Source organism: Delphinapterus leucas, chromosome 4 (genome assembly GCF_059928025.1).
Source record: "Delphinapterus leucas isolate spDelLeu-1000000601 "Yukka" chromosome 4, BTC_Dleu_Yukka2, whole genome shotgun sequence".
NCBI classification, from domain to species: domain Eukaryota; kingdom Metazoa; phylum Chordata; class Mammalia; order Artiodactyla; family Monodontidae; genus Delphinapterus; species Delphinapterus leucas.
The window spans coordinates 99,860,786-99,885,829 of record NC_143132.1 but is presented as its reverse complement, the minus strand read 5'-3'; the positions used below and the strand labels follow the sequence as shown (position 1 = coordinate 99,885,829).

General features: G+C 37.6%; 1 pseudogene; it reads left to right on the top strand.

The window, feature by feature from the left end:
* Nucleotides 1-935: 935 nt before the first annotated feature.
* Nucleotides 936-2,705, top strand: LOC111171233 (phosphomannomutase 2 pseudogene; annotated as a pseudogene).
* The last annotated feature ends 22,339 nt before the right edge of the window (nucleotides 2,706-25,044 follow it).

Sequence of the window (25,044 nt, the reverse complement as noted above, 5' to 3'; positions counted from 1 at the left end):
GAGAAAAGACAACCTCTTCAATAAGTGGTGCTGGGAAAACTGGACAGCTACATGTAAAAGCATGAAATTAGAACACTCCCTAACACCATACACAAATATAAATTCAAAATGGATTAGACACCTCAATGTAAGACTAGACACTATAAAACTCTTAGAGGGAAACATAGGAAGAACACTCTTTGACATAAATCACAGTAAGATCTTTTTTGATCCACCTCCTAGAGTAATGGAAATTAAAACAAAACATAAGAAATGGGACCTAATGAAACTTAAAAGCTTTTGCACAGCAAAGGAAACCATAAACAAGACAAGAAGACAACCCTCAGAATGGGAGAAAATATTTGCAAACGAATCAGCAGACCAAGGATTAATCTCCAAAATATATAAACAGCTCATGCAGCTCAATAAAAAAAAACAAACAACCTAATCCAAAAATAGGCAGAAGACCTAAATAGACATTTCTCCAAAGAAGACATACAGATGGCCATGAAGCACATGAAAAGCTGCTCAACATCACTAATTATTAGAGAAATGCAAATCAAAAGTACAATGAGGTATCACCTCACACCAGTTAGAATGGGCATCATCAGAAAGTCTACAAACAACAGATGCTGGAGAGGGTGTGGAGAGAAGGGAACCCTTTTGCACTGTTGGTGGGAATGTAAATTGATACAGCCATTATGGAGAACAGTATGGAAGTTCCTTAAAAAACTATAAATGAAATTACCATATGACCCAGCAATCCCACTACTGGACATATACCCAGAGAAAACTATAATTCAAAAAGACACAGGCACCCCAATGTTCATTCCAGTACTATTTACTATTGTAAATAGCCATTTACAATGGAAGCAACCTAAATGCCTATTGACAGACGAATGGATAGAGAAGATGTGGTACATATATACGGAATATTACTCAGCCATAAAAAGGAATGAAATTGGGTCATTTGTAGAGATGTGGTTGGATCTTGAGACTGTTATACAGAGTGAAGTAAGTCAGAAAGAGAAAAACAAATATTGTATATTAACGTATATATGTGGAACCTAGAAAAATGGTACAGATGAACTGGTTTGCAGGGCAGAAATTGAGACACAGATGTAGAGAACAAACGTATGGACACCAAGGGGGGAAAGCAGCAGGCGGGTAGTGGGGTGGTGTGATGAATTGGGCAATTGGGATTCACTTGTATACACTGGTGTGTATAAAGTTGATGACTTTAAGAAACTGTGTATAAAAAAATAATTTAAAAGAGGGAAAAATTTTAAAAATAATTAAAAAAAGAAAACAAAGTACATTTACCCTTATTTTTAGGAAATGCAAATTAAACTAATATTAGTGGATAGAGGGTCATCATGTCTGCAACTGACTCTCAAATGGTTCCAAAAAAAAGAAACAGGTACATATAGCATATAAAGCATATATGGCAAAATGTTAACCTTTGGGGAATCTGGGTGAAGGATATATAAAAATTCTTTGTACTATCTTTGAAAGCTTTCTGTACACAGTACAAAGTTAGAAATAAGGAAAAAAAACTGTACATTTACCTAGAATTTTATATACAGTGAAGGTATTCTTCCAAAAGGAAGCCAAAATAAACTTTCAGAAAAACAAAACCAAAGAGAATCTAGGACTAACAGAGCAGAGTTGCAAGGGTCACCACAGGAAGTGAATCCAGCTGAAGAAAATGAGACTGGAAATAATTCTTGCCTTATATGAAGTGGTATGATATTAATTCAAGGTAGGCGAAAAGTTAAGGAAGCATATTGTAATCCCTAAAATAACCACTATAAAACTAATTGAACCAGTGAATAATAAAATTCTATGTAGGAGATCAAATAGAATACTAAAAACAGTCAATTATTTTCATTATTTTAACAGAAAGTAAGGGAGGGGATGGAAACTAGGGACTTGAGGGCTCCTGGCCCAGTGTTCTGCCTCCTTGGTGTGGACTGGACCCTGCTGCCCCCTCAGCAGAAAATTACTAAGGAAACAAATGGCATTCTACAAAAATTGAGGCAGAAGATCAAAATCTGAGTCGTAGGCAGGTTGAATTTCGATAAAGTGCAGGTGAAGCTGGGAAATGATATGGTTAAAAAAATATGATTATGTGTTTCCAGGAAATGGCTTCGTAGCATACAAAGATGGGCAACTCTTATATAAACAGAATATTCAAGGTCACCTTGGTAAGGCCCTAATCCAAGATTTAATCAATGACTGTCTGAGCTACATTGTAGAAACCAAACTCCTGAAGAAGAAGCGGTGCTTTCATTGAAATTCTAAATGGGATGTGAATTCATCCTCTATTGAAAGAAGCTGCAGCCCCAAAGAACACATGGAGTTCTATATGCATTATAAAGAAATAAAATATAAGACAAAAATGTGTAGCAAATCTGTGGAAAGCATTTGCAAATAAGGGCCTCACCTTTTCTGTAGGAGGCCAAATCAGCTTTGAGGTCTTTTGGGATGGATAGAGAAAGAGGTATTGCCTGGGACATGTGGAAAATCATGGTTATAAGACCATTTCTTTCTTTGGAGACAAAACTGTGGCAGGTGGGGACGACCATGAGATCTTCACAGACTTGGGAACTGCAGGCCACACAAGTCCGTGCCTGAGGACACAGGAAAGATCTGTGAAGAGCTCTTGTACTAATGGTCATTTTCCCTGTGGGAAGAAGAGGGAGCTAATGAGCCTGGCAGGGTCATTCGGTGGCCAAACCCAAGGTCTCCCCTTCATATGCCCACATGACCCAGCCCAGGCCAGGCTCTCCACAGGGTTCAGTCAACTCATAGGTTCCTGACAGTGATATCCTCATGCAGCAGAGAAATCTCCCTCTATCCCCAAACACGTGAGGCCTTCCACCACCAATGCCAGAAGAGAGAAGAAAAGACTTGTCAATGGAGCAAAGGAATAACCCCACCAATAGACTTTATCCCCCAACTCCATATTTGCAATCACAGTATGCCTGGGCTTTGGGGAAGCTTCCTATCATTCTAGAAAGAACAAATGTGCCGGGGCCCTCCCTCTTCATGGGTCCTGTGATAAATGTCACAGATATTTATGTTTGGACCCCCTGCATCAATAACAGAAAGGGGGATTTGTGATGAGAAAGAAAGGACAGGACAATTACAGTGATTCAACCCTGGGACAAAAGTCTAAAAAACACTTTCTGAAATGAAGCTCCCTCCTGAGTGTCAGTTTGATGGGGCTTTGAAACAGAGAAGAATGTGATCACTGTGGTGGTATTCAGTTAAGTGACTCTGTACAATCTTTCTTTTCCAATCCCGCTTCCTATTTGTGAGGTGCAGACCTCAGTACGGGCTGCCGACAGATGACTGGCCAAGTGACCACTGACCCCAAGTAGTTTGCACTCAGCTCTCCCAGAAGGCAGCTCAGCTCTGTATCCACTACACCTTGAATACCCTGGCTGGTTCTTGGCAACCATGGAGATAGGAGGAAATAGAAGCCAACAACCCCTGGTTAGAGAACTGGCACCAGCAGAACTGTCCTTCCCTTGGATGTAGGTTCTGATCCCAGGTCTGGAGAAACTAACTTGGGATGTTAAATTTTACTAAAATTATCTTCTTATTGGACCTGGCTGGCTTCCCAAAGACATTATTTGCCTCTAGTTTCTCAGGTAAGAGCTTAGATTATTCATAGGAATAGGAGCTGCACTTTATCTCTCTGCAGACATTTTAATAAAAGTTGTCCACTCAGGCCCTCACCTAGACTTTGACTTAAGGGGTGAGAGCAGCTGTGGTTGGGACCCTCTCTCCTCCCTTCCACATTCTGCAAGTTCTTTGTGAAACTGGAGGCAGCTCAAGGCCCTAGTTCAGAACACAGATGAAGAGAGCTCCCAAGGTAATTGTTCACACGTCACTTTTCAGTATTTGGCAATGTTGAGACCCCCAAACCCTGCACAGATAGTTGCTGGGACCAGCTTCAGTCTACAGCGTGGCCTCTGCTGGGGGTCACCTACCTGAATCCTGGGCCAGGGGGAGCCCTGTGCTCTGCATCCCCTGCCTCCCAGCCCCCAAACAGTTGCTTGCATCAGATAAACCTGGTTCCCTCCAAACCTGCTGGCTGCTCAGTCTTCTCTTAGCTCAGGATTGGGTTGGGAGAACAAAAGAAGAAATGCTGGCCTATGAAGTCTGCCTGGCTCAACCACTCTGTTTACTACACACAGGACTGTCGTTTCTCAGTGATTCCCAGGCATGACCGTCCAGTGGTATCTTTCCTTGTAGAATTTTGCAAATGATACTGCAATGACCTTTCAAAGTGAAAAGTAGCAAATTAAAGTGATTTTGTTGTTTCCTAAAAAACAAGGCAAAACAAAATAAAAAGGCAGTGAAGGCTAAACAAAGGACAAAGAACAGATGATAAAAAATAGGACAGGGCTTCCCTGGTGGCGCAGTGGTTGAGAGTCCACCTGCCGATACAGGGGACACGAGTTTGTGCCCCGGTCCGGGAAGATCCCACATGCCGCGGAGTGGCTAGGCCGGTTGCCATGGCCGCTGGGCCTGCACATCTGGAGCCTGTGCTCCGCAATGGGAGAGGCCACAACAGTGAGAGGCCCACATACCGCAAAAAAAAAAAAAAAAAAAAAAAAAGGACAAATAGCAAGAAGGTACAATTAAACCCCCAAATATCAATAATTATACTAAATATAAGTGGACATAATGCTCCTATTAAGAGTCAGAGATTGTTAAACTGGGTAAATAAAACTCTGTCTATATGCAGTATACGAGAGATGAATTTTAAACACAGGGAAGTTGAAAGTAAAAACATTGGAAAAGTTATACTATGTAAACACAGCAAACTAGAACTGACATGACTATACTTAGATAAAGTAGACTTCAGGACATGGGGTGTTTCCAGGTATAATGAATATTCATAATGGTAAGAGTCAATTTAACAAGAGGATCTAAAAATATTAAATTGTATGTACCTAATAACAGAGCTCAACAAAACATAAATAATAACTGTCAGAACTAAAGAGAGAACTAGAGAAATCCATCATTATTGTTGAGCATACTGTAGGATTTTATTTACATACATTTCTAGAACACAAAATACTAATTTAATCTGAGGCAAATCTCATTAATGGTTGATCTTGGTGAGGGTTTGATTGTAAAAGACAAATTATATTTTCTCAGGGTGTTGAAGATACTTTCTTTCTTGATGGAGATGGTGGTTTCACAGCAGTACACATTTGTCAAACTCTTCAGGCCATACACCTGTGCTTTTTATTGTATGTAGATTCTTTCTCAACAAAACCTCAAATCAATGCCCAGTATTTTCCATAATGCCCTTTTGTCACTTACATTTAATATTGGATTTTCTACACATTTAAATGTGTTATTTCTCCTATTGGAATTACAGAGTCCTGCCTGAGTTGTTTATTTACCTTTGCAATTTTGCAGCACTTTTCCCAATTTGGATAATCAATAAATACCAATTGAGCAAATAAAAATGAACTATAAATATTGAATCCAGCATTTTAAATTGGATTAAGTTTATTTTATATTGTAGAGCAGGGATTAGTGAATGCTGCCCCATAGGCTAAATTTGGTGCATTGCTTGTTTATGCATGGCCCTCAACCTAGGAATGGTGTTTACATTGTAAATGAAAAAAAAAAAAAAAAAAAAATCAGGGCTTCCCTGGTGGCGCAGTGGTTGAGAATCTGCCTGCCAGTGTAAGGGACAGGGGTTCGAGCCCTGGTCTGGGAGGATCCCACATGCCACGGAGCAACTAGGCCCGTGAGCCACAACTACTGACCCTGTGTGTCTGGAGCTTGTGCTCCACAATAAGAGAGGCTGCGACAGTGAGAGGCCTGTGCATCGCGATGAAGAGTGGACCCCGCTCACCGCAACTAGAGAAAGCCCATGCACAGAAACGAAGACCCAGCACAGCCAAAAATAAATAAATAAATAAAATTTAAAAAAAACATCAGAAGAAGAAAATATTATGTGATAAATGAAAAATGATATGAAATTCAAACTTCACAAAACATAAATGGAGTTTTATTGTAACATAGGAAAGTAAAAAGATGAGAAAAGACATACCAGGCAAACACTGAGTGTGATGAAAAGCTGATATGGTTTTACTAGTATCAGATAAAGGAGGCTTTGGGGGTACAGGGGATTACCAAATATAACTGAGGAGAATTCACAAAGGTAAAAGGTGAAATAGAGATTTTTGCTGGGCTGACATAGAGCCCAGGAATCTGAATTGTACCAAGCCCTCTATAACAAAACCTGCTCTAGAGTAACTAGAATAACAAAATAATCCTTAGTCATGAGCCATATAAATAATCAGCTATTTCACAAGATATAAAGTAACAGATGGGGGTCACACAGATTTAGTGAGAGGAGTGCAAGTGATTATGTAGGCTATAGGAGAGGATACAATTTGGAAAGCTGTGAGATAAGGAGATAACTGGTTTCTGCCTACACAGTTTCAGCAGCTTTGCAAAAATGAGATTTATAAATACTTTATAAATTAAAGAAATTAACTGCAGCATCACTAAACTGAAAGTACCACCTACGCCACTTGCACAGTTTTCTATTAATAGTGAGTGAAGCATTAGCTGCCAAGGCCTTGGAATAAATTATTATGGAATTAGAGCTTGCAGAGATGAGCTATTGCCTCTCATATACACATTACTTGTAGCAAGAAAATACCATATTTGGAGTCAATCTCTTGGAGAGTCCAAAAGCTACACACATTTACATTGACATAAGACTTACAGCTTTATTGATGTTTTACAGAAACAGGGTGGAGAAGATAAAATGGATAGTAATTTAAATGAAGATGAGATGGTTCTTCAGTACTTCTTAATCCTTTTGGTCTCTCAGCTACTTCTAAGAGTACAAGAAAGCATTCTTTGTTTTAAAAAGAAGCACATCAGGCTTCCCTGGTGGCGCAGCAGTTGAGAGCCTGCCTGCCGATGCAGGGGACACGGGTTCGTGCCCCGGTCAGGGAAGATCCCACGTGCCGCGGAGCGGCTGGGCTTGTGAGCCATGGCCGCTGGGCCTGCGCGTCCGGAGCCTGTGCTCCGCAACGGGAGAGGCCACAAGAGTGAGAGGCCCGCGGACCGCAAAAAAAAAAAAAAAAAAAAAAGAAGCAGCACATCATTCTATAGCGTTATGTATTAAGGAGGGAATAAATTCAGTATTAATTACATGAAAGATTATAGTTAGAAAATAGTTGAGGTCCACATTTAATAAATTGTCATATAACTCTGTAATGTAGGTATAAAGAGGTTTCTGATCAGGATCATCTACCTATAGTTAATAGAATAATTATTACTCTTACTGGCAAATAACAAACCTATTGGGACTTGCTTCATCAAAAAGGAAAATTTATTAGCAGAGTAGAATATAAGGGTAATTCACAGGTCACAAGGGCCTCATGTGGACAGACCTCAGGAAAAGAACTGGAGCCACCAATATGATTGCCATTAGAGTTTTCTCATTAATGGTCACTTTGGGCTGTTTCCTTTTTCAGTCTTGCTGCTGAACAACTTCCTCTCATACCTGAAAATGGCTACTGTTAGCTTTCAAGTTTAGAATCCCTATTGTGGAGGGATGCCATGATAAAGGTTAAATGTCTGGATGCCTTACTAAGGAACTATTTGGCCTAGTTGGTGTCAGTACCTCTCCTAGTCTAACCACAATGGGTCCTGCTACTGTGTCCAGAGAAAGAGGCCTCACTATTCCAATCTGACAAGTTATCACTAGTCAAGCCAGAAAATATAGTAATCGGGCCAGATTGACAAGATATCATTTGTCTAAAAAATTCCCTCATCCATAAACACAATGTTTGATTTTCATTTATTGCCCTCAACCCACCAACCTGGGAAGCTATTGAGAAAATAACTATAAGAAGATGAGCTTAATATGAGTCTATGCTCTTTTAAAATTAGTATCTAGATGCATTTGTCAGAATTCATTGAAAGGATACTAAGGGTTTATGCATTTAAGGTATATAAATTTTACCTCAACAGCAATAACAAAAAAGCACTAGAAATAAATATTGAACTCTGGTTAATAATATGCCTGTTGAGATATTTGTGGGACCATACTGATGTCCGTAACTTTGTTTGAAATGCATCAAAAAATAATATACATGAATCAATGGCTAGAGGGATGTGTAGATGAGTATAGACAAATAGGTCTGTGATAAAGCAAATATAGTGAAATGTTAATTGCAGCACTGACATAGTATATGTATGAATTTTTACAGAAAAGTTCTTTCAACTTTTTTGTATGTTTGAAAATTATCCCAATGAAATATTGGAAAAAAAACCCTAAATGAATCAGCACTTCCTCACATAATGCATTCTCAATTAGTATTTCTATACACTTGAGAATCTAGAACAATCTCTATGCCTACTACTTTAGATAGTATTTTACATTGGTTTAAACTCATTTGCCTTTGGAGTTTCTAAGTTCAACGTGTACCTTTCTCACTGATTACAGTGGGTCATCTTAAACATTCCTTTCAAGTTTTTAATTCCACAATGATGAGTTATGTATTTTTAAATACAAAAGAGCAAAATCTGAAAATATAAATTATCTGTATACTCACTATTCAGAGATATTTGGTGTATGTTCTTCTAGAATTTGTTTTAATAAATGTCCTTTTAAAAGTTGGAGAGACTAAAGCAAATATATGGGAAGTTTGCCATTTAATAGATCTGGCCAGAAACCCTGCTTTATAAAATCCGAATTTATCATTTCCCACCTGAAACTTGTCATGACAAATATTTGTTTTTATCCTTCAGTCCTTTCTCATTGACCTAGTCCATGGGTATTTTATGTTCTATTGATTTTCTCAGCTAGTACAGTATTCTACATGTAGTTCATAATACAATATTATTGGATTGTACTATCTCAATAGCTTAAGTACTGAGATGTTTATCAAGTACTGCCTAATAGGCACCACTATGAATTATGCCACAAAAATAATATAAAGGGAGTAAAACTTATTTTAAAAAATAGAATTATGCCACAAAATAATATAAAAGGGGGCTTCCCTGTTGACGCAGTGGTTGAGAGTCCGCCTGCTGATGTAGGGGACACGGGTTCGTGCCCCAGTCTGGGAAGATCCCACATGCCGCGGAGCAGCTAGGCCCGTGAGCCATGGCCGCTGAGCCTGTGCTCCACAATGGGAGAGGCCACAGCAGTGAGAGGCCTGCGTACCGCAAAAAAAAAAATATATATATATATATATATTTATATATGAAGGGAGTAAAACTTATTTTTAAAAATATTAAACAGGTCATTTTGTTGAATAGTTAAGACAGGTAATTACCTTGAGCCCCAGTTCTAGAACCTTAACAGCTTCAAAGGAAGTAAAATAAGACACTTGTAACACTTCCTCCACTGCACATCACATGCTCAGTAAATCTAAGTGGGAATTGCTATTCGTATAATTTGCATATTATTTAAATTTGCATATTATTAGCATATTCACAGACTAAAATATGCTAAAAATGTCTGTACTTAAAAGAGGTTTCAATACTTTCCCATAAGTATTTTTTACATTATTGATATTTTTATTAAGCCCATTTTCATTGATAATGCAGCCCAACTTCAGCTTAGACAAGTTATGACACAACAAAGTCAGAATTTTTTGATTTTCAGTAATTGAGATTTTGTTATTTAAGAATCTAAGATAATGAACCTCACTTAATGTTTTAGAGTCTTTGGGATGACATCATTCTTTTATCTCTATACTGGACTAGTGACTCTGGTACTTCATTCGTGTGTAATGCATCACTAAAAACAGTAAAATCTTTGTTCCTCAAATGATACAATATTATTTATGTTTTCTCTTTGAATTAAAGTTTTTCCATTTGTCACGAAACAGCTGTTACTAATCTGTTCAAATCGTTTGTATAATTCTCACTTTCCATCCATGTTTGCTATATTTTTTCAATCAAAAAGAAGAAAAAATTATCGATTAATTTTGCTGTCCTCCTTATCTGATGGAATTTCCCTTCCAATTCCCCTTATGTGAGTCAACTGACATGTGGCAAATACCCTCCTCACAGATGGATGGGTAATAGCAATTGCACAGTTGCTGAATTTTGCAACACAGGTGCTTGGATTGGCTCTGCTTGCCTGCCAGCAATATACAGATCTTGGCAGTCCCCACACAGTTGTAAAAAGAAGCAGAGGAAGAGCACATACTCATTCAGCTGGCACTCATCCTTTTCTGCACTGAGGCCCACAGTTGAGCCAGACTCACTGCTTTCATTGCCTCTTAGCCCCTGAATCACTGTCAGATTCTTGACCTAAATCTGAGACTTGCAAGGAAACCATTTTTAATTACAAATGTGCAAATTTAATATAGAAATAATGTGTTCCTTCATGCAATACTTACTACCAACGAATGAGTGGGAACTGAGAAACTTGAAGATAGTATTTTTTCTTCCTAATAAAAAATGGAATGTTTCTACAACAGAAATAAAAATACATTTAAAGTGAGGTTTTCCTTAATAAAAAAATCATATATTTGCTATTAGTTTTTAAATTAAACATTTGATTTTCCAAACATTCCTTGGTCCTATGTACTCGAAGATGTACCTAGAGAGAATGATTGCTATTTATATATGTGGGTGGGTCTAAAATACTATTTGTGAGCTGTTTTTCAGCATGAGAATGTAAGAAAATTTGTCTGTGGTGAGAATTTATGCACTGGGCAAGTTTCCAGGAATCTTAGTATAAATTAGAGACAGACTCACCCTTGAGGAACACATGGTAGAGTTGATGAAAATGTTAGTGTGATACCTTCTCCTAAAAAGAAGGAATAAAATGAAGTGATACTTGTGGGGGAGTGGCAGTTGTGCCTGATAAGGGCCAAGGAAAGCAACAGAAAGAAACTGATATATACTTGGGACTTATAGGATGTGTAATACTTCTTTAGGAAAGTGTGCAGATGTAGATAGTTTGGACAAAGGGAAATGGAAGAGTAGGTTTGTTTTGAAAATGGGATTTACATATGTTTATTAGGGTTAAGTAGAGATGTGGTTCCAGAGATCCTCTTGGATCAGAAATGAAGAAATAATAATTTTTCCTAAGGATTATGAGGTTTATTTAAACATTGGCAGTGTGAATGATATGTCAGAAAGAACACTTCATTTACACCCTCAGCTAATGAACTGGCTCCACTTCTTGAGTTTCCTGATCTCAGCTGCCCCATCTCACCTCACCATAATACACTGAGTTAATCAAAACAAAAATCTTAGTCACTCTTAAGTCTTCCTTTTTCTTCATACCCCGTATTCAATCCACTAAAAACCTCTGATGTTTTCACCTTCAAAGCGTATTCCACCTTCTCATCCAAACTTTCAAGCCATAATCTTTTCTTGTCTGCAGTATTTTAATAGCCTCCTTATTGGTCTCCCTGCTTCTGTTTGGGGCACCTTTCCCAAGAATCTTTGCCACACAGAAGTCAGAATGATCTTTCAAAATCTAAGTCAGATCATGTCATTCCTCCACTTATTACTGTTCTAATAGCTCTCCATTGAATTTATAATAAAATGCAAAGTCCTAATGCTCTTATATGACCTTACACGATTCAACTTCATCTCCTGTGGCTCATGCTATTCTTTCTAAATTCTAATCTTTTCCTCAAACACAATAAGCTTATTATGGCCTTGGGGTCTTTGCAATAACCTAGAATGCTCTTCCTCAGACAGATATCTGTGTGATGATCTCATTCTTGTTATTTTCATCTCAGATTTAGATCATTGACTTGGGGGTCCATTTGTGACCATTCAGCCTAAGTCATCCTCCAGGCATACGGTATCACAGTGCTCCTCTAAATAAGACCTTCTGAGTAGTTGGAAACATAGATAAAGAACTTGCAACAGAATGGAAATCAATGCACTGCTTCTTGAGGGAGAAAGTTTTTCTGTGTAGCAAAAAACAGTATCTTATGTATAAGAGTCATACTTGCTTTATTCAGAAACTGCAGAAGCGAGTATGGTGAACATTCTAAGAAAAAGTGGCTTTATCTTGATCAGAAAACAGACCTGATTATCTGACAAAGAATCTGCCTGGGCATGGTATTATGACATTTTTGCTTTTTGTTAACCTCCTCTTCTATCTTATCAACAGAAAAAGGGAGGAAGGGAATGTATAGGGGTAACAGAAGGTCAAAGAAATTCTCTCTGGGTATGTTTGTTATTCAAATTTTGATGCTTCTTTTCCTTTGTCTTTTAAAGGGGTGAAATGGCCTGGGTTCTGGGCAAGTCTTCACATCCATTTCATGTGTTCCAAAAACCCAGGATATAGGTACATTCTGATACTGATTGAAGCAAACTGTAAGTGCTCATTTTGGAAATTAAAGACTATAAATTGTATTTTCATTTAAGGAGTCTTATTGGCTATATATTTTTTTTTCCTGTAAAAGAATCAATGCCTTGGTTGAGATCCCAGAGTTCTGCACTGCGGAGCGTGGAAGAGCCATTTTGGCCTGGAAATGTTAAGGGCAGGTGTTACCAGTTATCCATAGACATTGAAGGACTTTAGTAAATTTCTTTGCCAAATGTATAATTTTGAATAACACTGCCTTCATGGATCCTCCAGAATGAGTTAGCAGCAAAATACTGCTCTAAGTAGTTGAAGGTGAAACCGAGTGAAGCCCTGTGGAGCTTCCAGGCACGGAGGCCCTTTTGTCCCCCATTTCTTATAGGCAAGACTCCAGCCTTCATGACCTTCCCTGAGTTCCAAAAGGTGGATTCAAGCAGTTACTAATCAAGGGGCGGAGCGGCCAAGAAACCACCTGAGGCAAGAATGAAGGGACCAGAGAAGCTCATCAAGATTAGGAGACTAACCACCTGAGACGAGATTAAAGGAGTGCAGGCCCTACACACACCCTAATCTTGTCAGAGACTTCACCTTTGAATTATTGTTATAAAACCCCTCATCAAATCCTTTGGGGTTGGGACACATAGTTTTTTGAGGCAGAAACCCCTGGTGTGTCTCCCTTTGCCTGGCAAAGTAATAAAGCTATCCTTTCCTACTTCACCTAAAACTCTGTCTCCGAGATTTGATTTGGCACCAGCGTACAGAGAGGTCGAGCTTTTGGTAACAAAGGTATTAACACGTTTGATATTGCAGAAAAATGCCTGTCAAAAGCAACAGTATGGGTATTCAGTTGTTGTTATATATTTTTTTCCCTGCAAATAATTTAACAGGTTTGGCTGCCTTTTTACAATTACGTGTTATTATTTGTTTTGAATAGGTAATATATGCCCATGCTACAAAATATAAAAGGCACTCAAAGACAGAACATGACAAATAATTCTCAGTCTGACATTTCTATCACAGTCATCTAGTTCCTTCCCCAGAGGTATTCACTGCTGCAGTACTTTTAAAACGTGTTCCCAGAGAGAATCTATGTATATCTAAGCATAGATACCAAACATATTGCTTTTAAATAGAAATAATAATGTAACCGAAAGTGGGGTCTGGCTGCTCGCCGCTCAAAACCTAATAAAGAGGCCAGGTTGGTGGAAAGGAAAGTTTTCTTTATTTTGGATGCCAGCAACCAGGGGGAGGGTGGACACCTGTCCAGAGGCCATCTCCCCCCCTCCCCCGACAATCAGTGGGCAAGAGCTTTTATAGACCAAAGGAGGGGGCTACAGGCAGAAACAATACAGTCAGCTCTGACAGTCATCTTGAAATTGGTCATCAGTGGTCTGATCAGTGTCAATTTGATTGTTTTAAGTACAGTTAATCTTCAGTTCCAGGGTTGGTTTGTTCCCATTTCTTTGAGGCCAGTTCTCAGAATTGTGGCAGCTTATGTCATGGCTACAGCCTGGTCATCACATAGTTGACTTCTTCCACCTGCTGGGGGTTTTAGTATCTATAAGATGGCTCACAGGATATGGCTCAGAATATTATCTGTAGCCCTTGAGGAGGAACTAAAGGTCCTTGACTATGCTCAATGACTAAACTATTATTTGGTCTCTGACTGTTTTCCTTTGTTTCTGCATTTTCTCACTTGTCTGATTAAACTTATTCTTTGGATAAAGTTTTTCCACAGACAAAAGGCAGGCTGAGGACATGGGGGGAGCAAGGGCCATAGGGTCCTGCTCTGTTTCAATAACACATCTTTAATATTATTCACATTGACATCTTTCAATTAAAAGAATCTTCGAGATTTTTCCGTATCAACATATAAGGAGTCAATTACCTATTCCAACTGCTGCATGGTATTCCATTTTCTGAATAAACCAAATTAGCTTTAACACCTTCCTATTAGTGGACATTTATGTTGTTTTCTAATCTTTCTCACAAAGAAGAAGTTTTTTAAAGTCTTGGAGAAGTCCTAGGATACTGTACTACTCTAACATTTTTTTCTCCCTGAGAAATAGTGCCCTTACTCAATTTATAGGCAAAAAGTTTGTATTTAACATACTTTTTTCCCTGAATTACATCATCAATTCTTTTTTGTCCTCCTGTTTCAGTTTTCACAGTTAGCAAGCTGATTGTGTTGTATCTCCTTCTTCAATCGTTCCTATTCATCTTTGTCTTTTTTTACTCCTGCTTTCCTTTTATCTTATTTTGTTTATTTTTCAATCCTGTCATATTGTCAGTGTGTTTTCAGCCAGGATCGTTCTCTTTTATGATATTCTTAATGTGGGCTTCATACCTGAGATTTTATTTTTTCCTCCTTCTGTCTTGTGCTTTGCTGACTCATGTGTTGTATCTCTGTTACTTATGATGTCTTTCCTGAATTCTTTTATCTCTGCTTTGAACTATTTGTTATATAATTACTTATTAAGATTTTTTAGTTTAATGACAATATATTTGGTCACAATTTTTATCTGCTCCAAGAATTTTTTTTTTCATAGTGGGTGTTTTTTGTCCATCCTTTATTTTCCTGATTTTTTTTTTCTTTTGATTCTAGCATTTTCCTGTAAATCCTGTGCTGGTTTTGATCTTGGGTGGCCTTGGCCTGTATTGGCTTGAAGCAGGATGTTGGTTCCCAGCCAGAGATTGAAGTCAGGCCATGGCACTAGACTACTGGCTAGTGACAAGGCCCTGGCCCTGCATCTTTGTAGAAATGAATTCCCACAAAGACGGAAAGTAGTGAAATAAGTAAAGTGTTTATTAAGAGGAAAAAGAGTACATGTCAATAAGCACACAGGGGTGAGCTCAGAGAGAGGTCTCGCCCTCATGGTAGTTTGAATCACTTATATGGGGCATTTCTTCTGGGTTTCCTTTGGCCAATCATCTTGCTTTGCCTGGTTCTGAATCCATATTTGGTATATCTCAGGGTCCTTCCCTGTGTGCATGTGCATCTCTTAGCCAAGACGGATTATAGTGAAGAGGCCTATGAGTAGGTTGACATCACTCCCTTTTGACCTCCAACAAGCCTTTCTGTGAATGTACAGTCGAGAAGGTCTCCTTGACTTCAAGAATGAGATATATGTGGTTTCTGATCTGGGCAGGGCTCAGCTTCTCCTCCCTCCTGCTATTTTGGAGTATCTGTCCACAGGGGACAAACTCCAGCTGCTCAGCCTAGGGCCCATCTATCTCCTGCCTCAGTTTCGTAGTTTCAGTGAGTTCAGTTTTGGGACCAAGAATTTGCAGAAATTTTGCATGAGGCAAGAATTTTTCTTAGAACTTACTGAATTAGGTCATTATTTCCTTAGTTTATTACTGAAAAATATTATCATATTTAAAATACATTTTGATATTTAATTATGGCATCTACAATCTCTTAGCTTAGTGGTTCCCACTTGTTCATCTTGAGTGCTATTTTTTTAATTAATTAATTTATTTTTGGCTGTGTTGGGTCTTCGTTGCTGCGTGCGGGCTTTCTCTAGTTGCTGCGAGCAGGGGCTACTCTTCATTGTGGTGCGCGGGCCTCTCATTGCTGTGGCTTCTCTTGCTGCGGAGCACAAGAGGCACGCAGGCTTCAGTAGTTGTGGCACGCAGGCTCAGTAGTTGTGGCTCACAGGCTCTAGAGTGCAGGCTCAGTAGCTCTGGTGCACGGACTTAGTTGCTCCGCGGTATGTGGGATCTTCCCGGACCAGGGCTTGAACCCGTGTCCCCTGCATTGGCAGGTGGATTCTTAACCACTGCGCCACCAGGGAAGCCCTTGAGTGCTATTTTAAAACAATAAAAAGAAGCAGCATTTGGTGAATTTACTATGCCCGAGCCACGAGTTGATTTATTCCATCTCAGAGTTACCGGCACCATGCCTCTTGACTTAATCGAAAAAAAATCTCAGTGAAGAATGAAGGAGTCTTTAAATGCTGCTGAACATATAAGCATTCTATATAAGGTATATCTGACAGTTATTGAGCTTCTATTACAACAAAAATAAAATTACTGGTGGAAGTGCTACTCAAAATGAAAACTAGTGCTGTGATCCAGTAAAAATAATTTTACAGTCCTTGTGACTATTATTTGAAACATTTTCACTAGTCTTTTCTACAGGACAATGAATACCAATAGTGTGATCATCAGTTGATATCACCATAGCTGAGTTATTTCTTCTTGAGTGATATATCTCTTTGAGTTTCTGATGTAAGATTTCTGACACACTGATTTACAGGTTTTGAGGTTGTCGTTTTTTTTTTTTTTTCTTTTTCCAGCATAGAAATTTCTGCACAGATGTCACACATAATTCCAACCTATACCCCTTTACTTTTTTAGAATTAAAAAAAAAATTTTTTTTAATTCAGGTCAGGGCTTCCCTGGTGGCGCAGTGGTTGAGAGTCCACCTGCCGATGCAGGGGACACGGGTTCGTGCCCCAATCCGGGAAGATCCCACATGCCGTGGAGCGGCTGGGCCCGTGAGCCATGGCCACTGAGCCTGCATGTCCCAAGCCTGTGCTCCGCAACGGGAGAGGCCACAATAGGAGAGGCTCGCATACCGCAATAAAAAACACACAAACAAACAAACAAAAATTCAGGTCAGCAGCATTTAGACTCTAACATTTTAACTAATCATATTTCTAGTACTGAAGACTGAGCCAGACAAAGACCAAACGGACCTCTGAAGGTGAATACTGGTGTATCCCATTACCAAGCAAGGCTGAAAAAATGTAAAATAAAGCCAACAGGAAAAACGAATGATAAACTGAAATAGGGCATTGCTAAGGCAGTTTTCTGTCTATCACACCTATTTTAGAGTGGAATCCAGATAAATATCCCTTCTGTGGAAGGGCCCTCCCCTAGAATTACCTCTTAGAACCTACCAGATATTGGATTTCCCCACTGATAAATTAAAATTATATTAAATATAATCTTTCTCCTCTTCCTTTGCCTGTATCTGGAGAACTAGACCAGCAATCCCCACCTATTTCTGCCAAAATTTATTTCAACATTTATATCACATAACACTGTGTTAGACCTATGGAAAGATAATTCATCTGAAAGGATGAATTATCTTTCCATAGGTAAAGCTAGCCTGCTTTTGAAATTCTGCTAGTGCAGAAATAAAAGAAAATTTTAGAGTATTTATAAACATATAAAAATTTATTTTTGAAAGATCAAAGGAATTTTTATACTTATGAAATTGTAACAATGAATTATAAAGAGAGAATAAGTTGAAATAAGAAAAACTATATGAGATGCAAAAAATTATAAAATTTAATAAAGATAATTGTGGTAATAAAAATAATGGATTAGTTACAGAAGACAAATCTGGGAGCAAGAGCAAACACCAGAAGGAAATTTTCCCAAATCAGGGTATTTCTAAGGAAAGGAATAAAGAAAAATTAAAGTGAGGGTAAAGGGGGACAGATTAAGGTAATTTGACTCATGTATAATAGGACTATGGGAGGCAAGAACAGAGCAGACAGAGCAGAAATAACGGAAAGATATACACATGAAAACTTTCACCAAATTAAGGTGTATATTAGCTGGCAGATTGAAAGTAGCTTTGAAATCCTAGGAAAAACTATGTTAGATAAATAATACTTAGATATATCTTGGTGAAATTTTATTTTATATATTAGTTTCTTATGGCTGCTGTAATACAGTAACACAAACTTAAGGTTTAAACAATGGAAATTTATTCTTTCACAGTTCTGGATATTAGAAATTTGAAATCGGTTTCATTGTGTCAAAACCAAGGTGTCAGCAGGGCCACCTTCCCTCCATAGGCTCCAGGGAAGAATTTGTTCTTTGTCTCTTCTACTTTTGGTGGCCGCTGGCATTCCTTGGCTTGTGGCTGCATCACTCTAAACTCTGCCTCTGTGGTTACATTGCCTTCTCTTCTGTGTGTCAAATCTCCCTCTGCCTCTCTCTTATAAGGATACATGTTATTGCATTTACTGCTCACCTAGATAATCCAATATTATCTACTTCTCTCAAGATCTTCAACTTAATCACTTATACAAAATTATTTTATGCAATATAAGGCAACTGTTACAAGTTCCAAGGATTAGAAAATGGCTGTCTTTTGGGCTTCCATTATTTAGTCTGTGAGTTATAAGTATGCTTGCATGTACGTGTAAATCTAGCAAACACCCAAACAAAAGATACAGATTATATGCATAAAAACAAACCTCTAGTTGCTCTTAGACTTTCATTCTGTAGAGAATTCTATGGAGTTGAGAAAAATATATTTAAATGGTGATATTATAAATTCAATGAAATAATCATTTACTTGTGAAGACACCAAAAGATTTTCTCAACTATAAAAAGGCTTGGTTTACTTCTCCTGAGGAAAAAATTGTGTTGAGTTACAGATGAATGGGAGATGAATCAAGGTTAGAAACTTAAGGATAGGGAAGTCATTTTATAAAGGTCTGGCAATAAGCACAGACCTTTATAAAATCGACAGACTTAAACGTCAAATTAAGTCTCAGGGCTGGAGTGCTGGCTTGGCTCAGTCCAGATTTACACACAATCTCTAGGTAATTTTCAGTCCTATGACTTTATATACCATCTTTATGCTGGAAAGAACTTAATTCATATCTCTAATTTAGACATCTCCCTACTACTCTACTCTCATTTAACAAAGTGTTTTCTTGGTTTCTTTCTTAGGGACCACATAGGCATCTGAAACCTAGCATGCCCTGAACCAAACTCTTGTTTCTCTGTTTAGATCTGTTTCTCTATTTAGACCTACAGCTTTCCCTGTCTCAGAGCATGATAAATCCATTCAACCAGTTATTTAAGCAGAAAATCTTGTAAAAATCATTGTTTACTCCTCTCTATCTTTTGGCAAATCTTGTTGGCTATGGCTTAGAAATATAATAAATATAATACCTCTTACTTCTCGACAGGTATTAACTAGGCTCCAGCCATTCTTTTCTCTTGCCTGGAATAATTAAACAGCTTTCTTTATGCCCATTCTTGCCTTTGTATAGTCTAGCCTCCAAAGAGCTAGAGTGTTCCTGCTAAAATAAAGGATGATCATGATTATGTTACTCATCTGCTCAAAGCCCTGTGATGGCTTCCTATCTGCCCTTCTCCTCACTTCCCACCCCATTTCTTACCACTTCCTCTATTTCCTCCAGTAGTTCAGATCTCTTGCCTGTTCCCTAAACACAGTAAGTGAGACGGTCTCCCCAGGGCCTTCTCATTTGTTCCCTCTGCCTGAACTTAAGTGGGACAGTGTCTCCAAACATTCCACTACTCACTCAATTTCTTTAGGTAGGATCCAAGCCAGACTCAATTTACTAAAACTGACATCCTTGGAGGGATAATGTAATGTGATAAATCAAATACTTTTCATTAAGACATTAGCATAGGATAGTTGGAATTTTGGTTCTTCCAAGGGATAGTGAGTCAAAAAGAGGTTGAAAAGATGATTGAAAGACACCCTAGAAAAAGAATGTTTTTCAGGCATTAAAAAATATACATGAAAAAGTAGAATTCCATATAGCAGTGCCAACGAATGATCAAGAACCTTAGGTGCTCTGGAATTCGAGGCATTCCTTTGTAGCCTTCAATCTACTCTAAGATAAGAAAATTGCTGCCTCTCTAACTGGCTGTAACACCAGATGACCTGAGAGGAAGGACATGGTATTCACTCTCTGTCTTTGAAAACTTCAAAAATCTTTAAAGAAGGACTAGTGTTCTGTTAGAATTCTCACTTAATATTTTGCACATGACTTCAAAGAGACAACTCGAAAGGAGATTATTAAAATTTTATCTTTCATGGTTATGTGAAAATGTTAATTCACTTACCAAAGAGAATATTATACACATATTTGGTTTAAAATTGAAATGCCACAGCAGATGTTAGCATTTGAGTTTTTCACTCACTTATTACCTTGCACAAAGATAGTAACTTCAAAATTAGCATATTACAATGTTGTAATACAATGATAGCACATTTCAACTAAAGAAAACCAGTAGAATATCTTTAAAGGCAGTGGGGGGAGGAAGAGTCCTCTTAGACTAAAAATGTTGTTTTGTGCCTGGGGCTATAGACTAAAGACTCATTTCCACTGATGTGGTGAAAAATAACTAAACCAAGTTTTGTTCCTCCTGTGGAAACTGTCTTTAAGAAAAATAATATAAAATTACCTAGAGTGCCTTCAAAGGGGTCCTTGCAAGTAGGATTCCTGAAGTTTAAGCTATTCTTCATGATAAATTATTTTCTGAGAAAATGCTATTTTTTGTTCCCAAAGGCCTAACAGCATAATGAAATTTGCATTATAGATGTATGCAATCTTTTATATCACCAGTAACTCCTAGACCACTGTACAAGAATCTGTATCTAATTTATTTTTTCTTTTTTTTTTTTTTTGCATTCATGAAAAAGAAAAGGAAAGAGGAGAGGAAAGAAGAGAAAAAAAGAAAAAACGTCCTACACATAAAATGGGGGAATCCATTTGTTTACAGCCATTCTATCAGGAAAAGAGTATGCCCATGAAAATTTAAATTTGATGTGGAAGGGAAGAAAAAAAAATACTATGGAACACTAAGAAATGCTAAAAATGAAAAATTCCAAAATCTTGAGATTAACACGAGAATGAAAATTACCATCTGCTTAAAGTGTAAAAGATATTGGAAAATAATACTAAAAAATAGATAGTCAACACCTCATAAATTCAAGTTTTACTGCCCTCTTCACTAGGGAATCACTCTTTCAGAGGGATATCTGCTGCAAGAAAACATTTGTATTTTCCTGATATGATATTGATAGTAGGATATTAATATAAATGTGAATGTGCCCTAGGCACTTTAAGAAGTGTTGAATTTTGGTTTAGGCTGTGAAAGCAAATATTGCACTGAACAAAGTTCAACCGTCAAGAAAGACTTTATATAAGACTACTGCAATAGGGGAGAGAGACTGAACTCAACTCCCCTGAAATAAAAGATGTGAATGTTTCTAAGTTTTGAGGTGAGCTAGTGAAAAAGTACTGGAGGACTTTGGGGGAGGGTTGACCAGTGGGATGTGTCAAGCTTGTAGAGTTATCCTACAGTTTGAAATGTTTTCTTCTGGGATTAAGCCATCTGTGGCTGGTAACTGGCTCCCAAAGTAGTTAGGCTCCTACCTTCCCATCGAGACTGAGAGATGGAGTCACTATCTCTTATAATGTTTAATTGCAAAGTAATAGTTCCCAGATCCTTGAGAAAGACATTTCCTGGGTAGTAAAACTGGCAAGAGGTCAAGAGGCTGGTAGATTTATATACATTTCAAAGGGACAGAGAAAGAATTTACAATTGCAATATTTCTGAAGCAAATTCTCTAAGAAACTGGAAGTCAGAGGCCCACAGCTGGGAAGAAATCTGTCTAAAAGTTAGTCAAGCTGAGGGGAACAGTAAGGCTATCTTGGTCAAGGCAATGGCTTTGAATTTATATTACAGGTTGTATTAAGTATACTAGTAACCCTCCCTTTGGTTAAAATTGGGAGTGGCTATCCTAGATAGATGATAGATAGACAGACAGATGATAGATGATAGATAGATAGATTGATAGATGATAGATAGATAGATGATAGATCATTCTCTTCATATATTCATTTCAAGGATTATAGAATACTTAACACTGTTACATACATTTTTATAGTTTATTATCCAGAAACTTCTTTGATAAGTTTCCTCCCCTTTTCTCCTTGAACCATTGAAAGAAATCAAAAACAATTAAAACAGAATGGAAGGTCTCACTTCAGAAAAACAAGGTAATACAGTAATTACCTCAAGCAAAAGACTTCTGCAAATTCTTCTGAGGAGAAAAAAATAAACTCTTAGTACTCACCTACCTAGTTTAATAATCATTAAGTAATTAATCCCTAACAACATCTCTTTCAGAGCCTGGCAAGAATGATTATTTATCCATATTTTTAAGAGTGCACAAGACAGTCGATACTCTTTACATGAAAAGTGCAATGGAAAATGGGAATTAAAGTTCTGATTCCTATCTTGAATCTGAATTACTATTATTAATTATTGTCAAGTGAAAAAATTCTGGTTTCGCTCAAACCAAATGATGATCTTCTGTAATAACTGCAGTTACATAAAACACTGTAAAATATTGTATGTATTTTATGTACTCTTCCTAATTTTTCAAACATACCTCTCAAAGCATATATTTATGGTAAAAATGACATCCTGAAAAGATAACTTTCTGGTGTGGAGGTCATAGAAAACAAGTGTGCATGCCAAATTTATTTTACACATTCAGTAATATCTGTTACAGTTCCTTGTTCAGAGAAAAACAATTAGGTCCTCAGATATCAATATCAAGTACATTTCTTTCTCCTGCCAAACTGCAAGGTTTTTTTTTGTTTGTTTTTGTTTGTTTGTTTGTTTTTGCGGTACGCGGGCCTCTCACTGTTATGGCCTCTCCTGTTGCGGAGCACAGGCTCCGGACGTGCAGGCTCAGTGGCCATGGCTCACAGGCCCAGCTGCTCCGCGGCATGTGGGATCTTCCCAGACCGAGGCACGAACCCGTGTCCCCTGCATCGGCAGGCGGACTCTCAACCACTGCGCCACAAGGGAAGCCCTTCTTATACTTTTTTGATGCTTTTTCCTGGCTCTCTGAGGATTCACAGTGCAATTTTCCTGCTACACAAAGGAACTGAACTTGGTTGTATCTCATCCTCCCATCCATTCACTCAACAAGCACCTACACAGTGCGATGGCACTTTGCAAGTAGTTCCCAGCTGCGAATCTAGAGATGAATCTCACAATATCAAGGCACTGACAATTAATTGCCTTGGAAATTTGGGTTTTTTCACTTTTCAGAGTAACTATAAAGGATTAAACCAGGTCAAGAAAATGGGCAATGTCTGGAGAAGAAAACAGCCTTTTTTTTTTTTTTGGTGAAATAAATGAGTTTTTGTGTTGTGTGTGCATGGTTATTTGTGTTAGCATTCACTTCTAAAGTCACTGTCACTCCTACTGCTTTATTATCGTCTCATCAATTGATAGCTCTAATGATGAGATTTCAGACCAGGGATAAAGACAGAGTAAAGCAAAATAAACTCATGGATAAAAGCTTCAGAGTAAGTCAAGAGGTGTTCTAGTTAAAATTCAAGAATGAAGCAATTGGTTGTCCAAGGTAGGACAAAGTGGTGCATGGGATCTTTTCATATGACTGGGTTTGTCATATGAGGGAGGTTACAGGTATTCTACAAACATTAGTTATGTTTTCCTCATTATTGCTCTTATTAAGAGAACTTTTAAAGGGTCTTTAATGCTGTTGAACAGGCATCATCCAGTTATTTCATATGTAAGAGGGTTCTACATAAAAAGGAGGCTCAAGTGATTCAGAAAACATAATAGATCCTACGAGAATGGTACCTGAAATGAAGACGGTGGTGTAGAATGGAAAGCCAGATAATTTGTCTATCCTGTGTGTTTTTTTTCTTCATCTCAGGATGAAGGAAGAAATATAAAGCGAAATGTCCGTTTACAGCAGCACTGAAATAAACTAACTTGGCTTGTATAACAACTCTCTTTAATCAGCTGAATTTGATAAAATGCCATGATCTTTGAGTGACAATTTGATGAGGATGGCAGACCTATGTTGGATCTAACTATAGACATATTTATGACCAATGAATAATGAAACTGCGTTAACCAACAGTCTACAGACCAATAGATTCACTTTATCCTATCCTGAGTGCTAATTTTCAATGCTTAATTAGCATAATCAACAGTATTGCCCTTTCCTGGGATTTAAAATCCCCTGACTTCTCCCCTTTAGTGAAAGACAGTGAATTTATTCATGGGATGTGTTCTCTTGCCATTCAAGTTAGTAAATGCAACTTTGTAATTTTTTAAATTATTAAAACAATATAGTTGGTCTGCAGAAAGTGTAATCATTTCTTTTTTGGAACTGAACAATTTCTCCACTAAAATCCTGACATTTCTGGGTCCAGCCAAGGGTTCCCTTATTCCAGATGGTACATGACTTCTGAAATTGTTCATTTAGACTTCTGCTCATCCACATTTTTTAATTTTTGAGTTACCGGAAGAGTAATTTACATGTGGGCATGTTTGAGGAGAGTTGGGGAGTGGGGAGGTAAGGAAAAAAAGAGTTGAAAGAATGAGGAATATAATTTGAGGACTCCAAGCATACATATTTTTAAAAATACAAAATATAAATAATTATATTCTTTTACATTTTGTCTCTTGGTAGTAACATTTTGTTTCTATCATAAGGTGTTTCCAAGTGGCCAAGTCTGTTATTTTAAGATTCTCTTAAATATATAAATTCTCTTGCCTTTATATAAAAAAAAATCAAAGCAGCCAATTATTTTCTGTTTGTTTTAATATATCATATTAACATTAAATGCATAAATTAATTAAAGGAAGAAATATTGTAAATTATAGTATCTAATGTTTCAAGACCTTATCCATTTTTAAAAGATACCTTTTATGAGTGGTAATAAAAATAAAGTTGAGAATGGAAAAAGAACACAGATACTTCTTAGGGGAAAAAAAAAACATCTTAAAGTTATTCAGGAAAGAGAGTTTGAAGCTGCAAATTGTTTTAATATGCATATAATTAATTGTGAAACTTTATAATGTGAAATTTAATTAAACTTGTTCTAGCCATTTAGGTTTTGAAATGTTAGGTACAATAATAAGTGAAA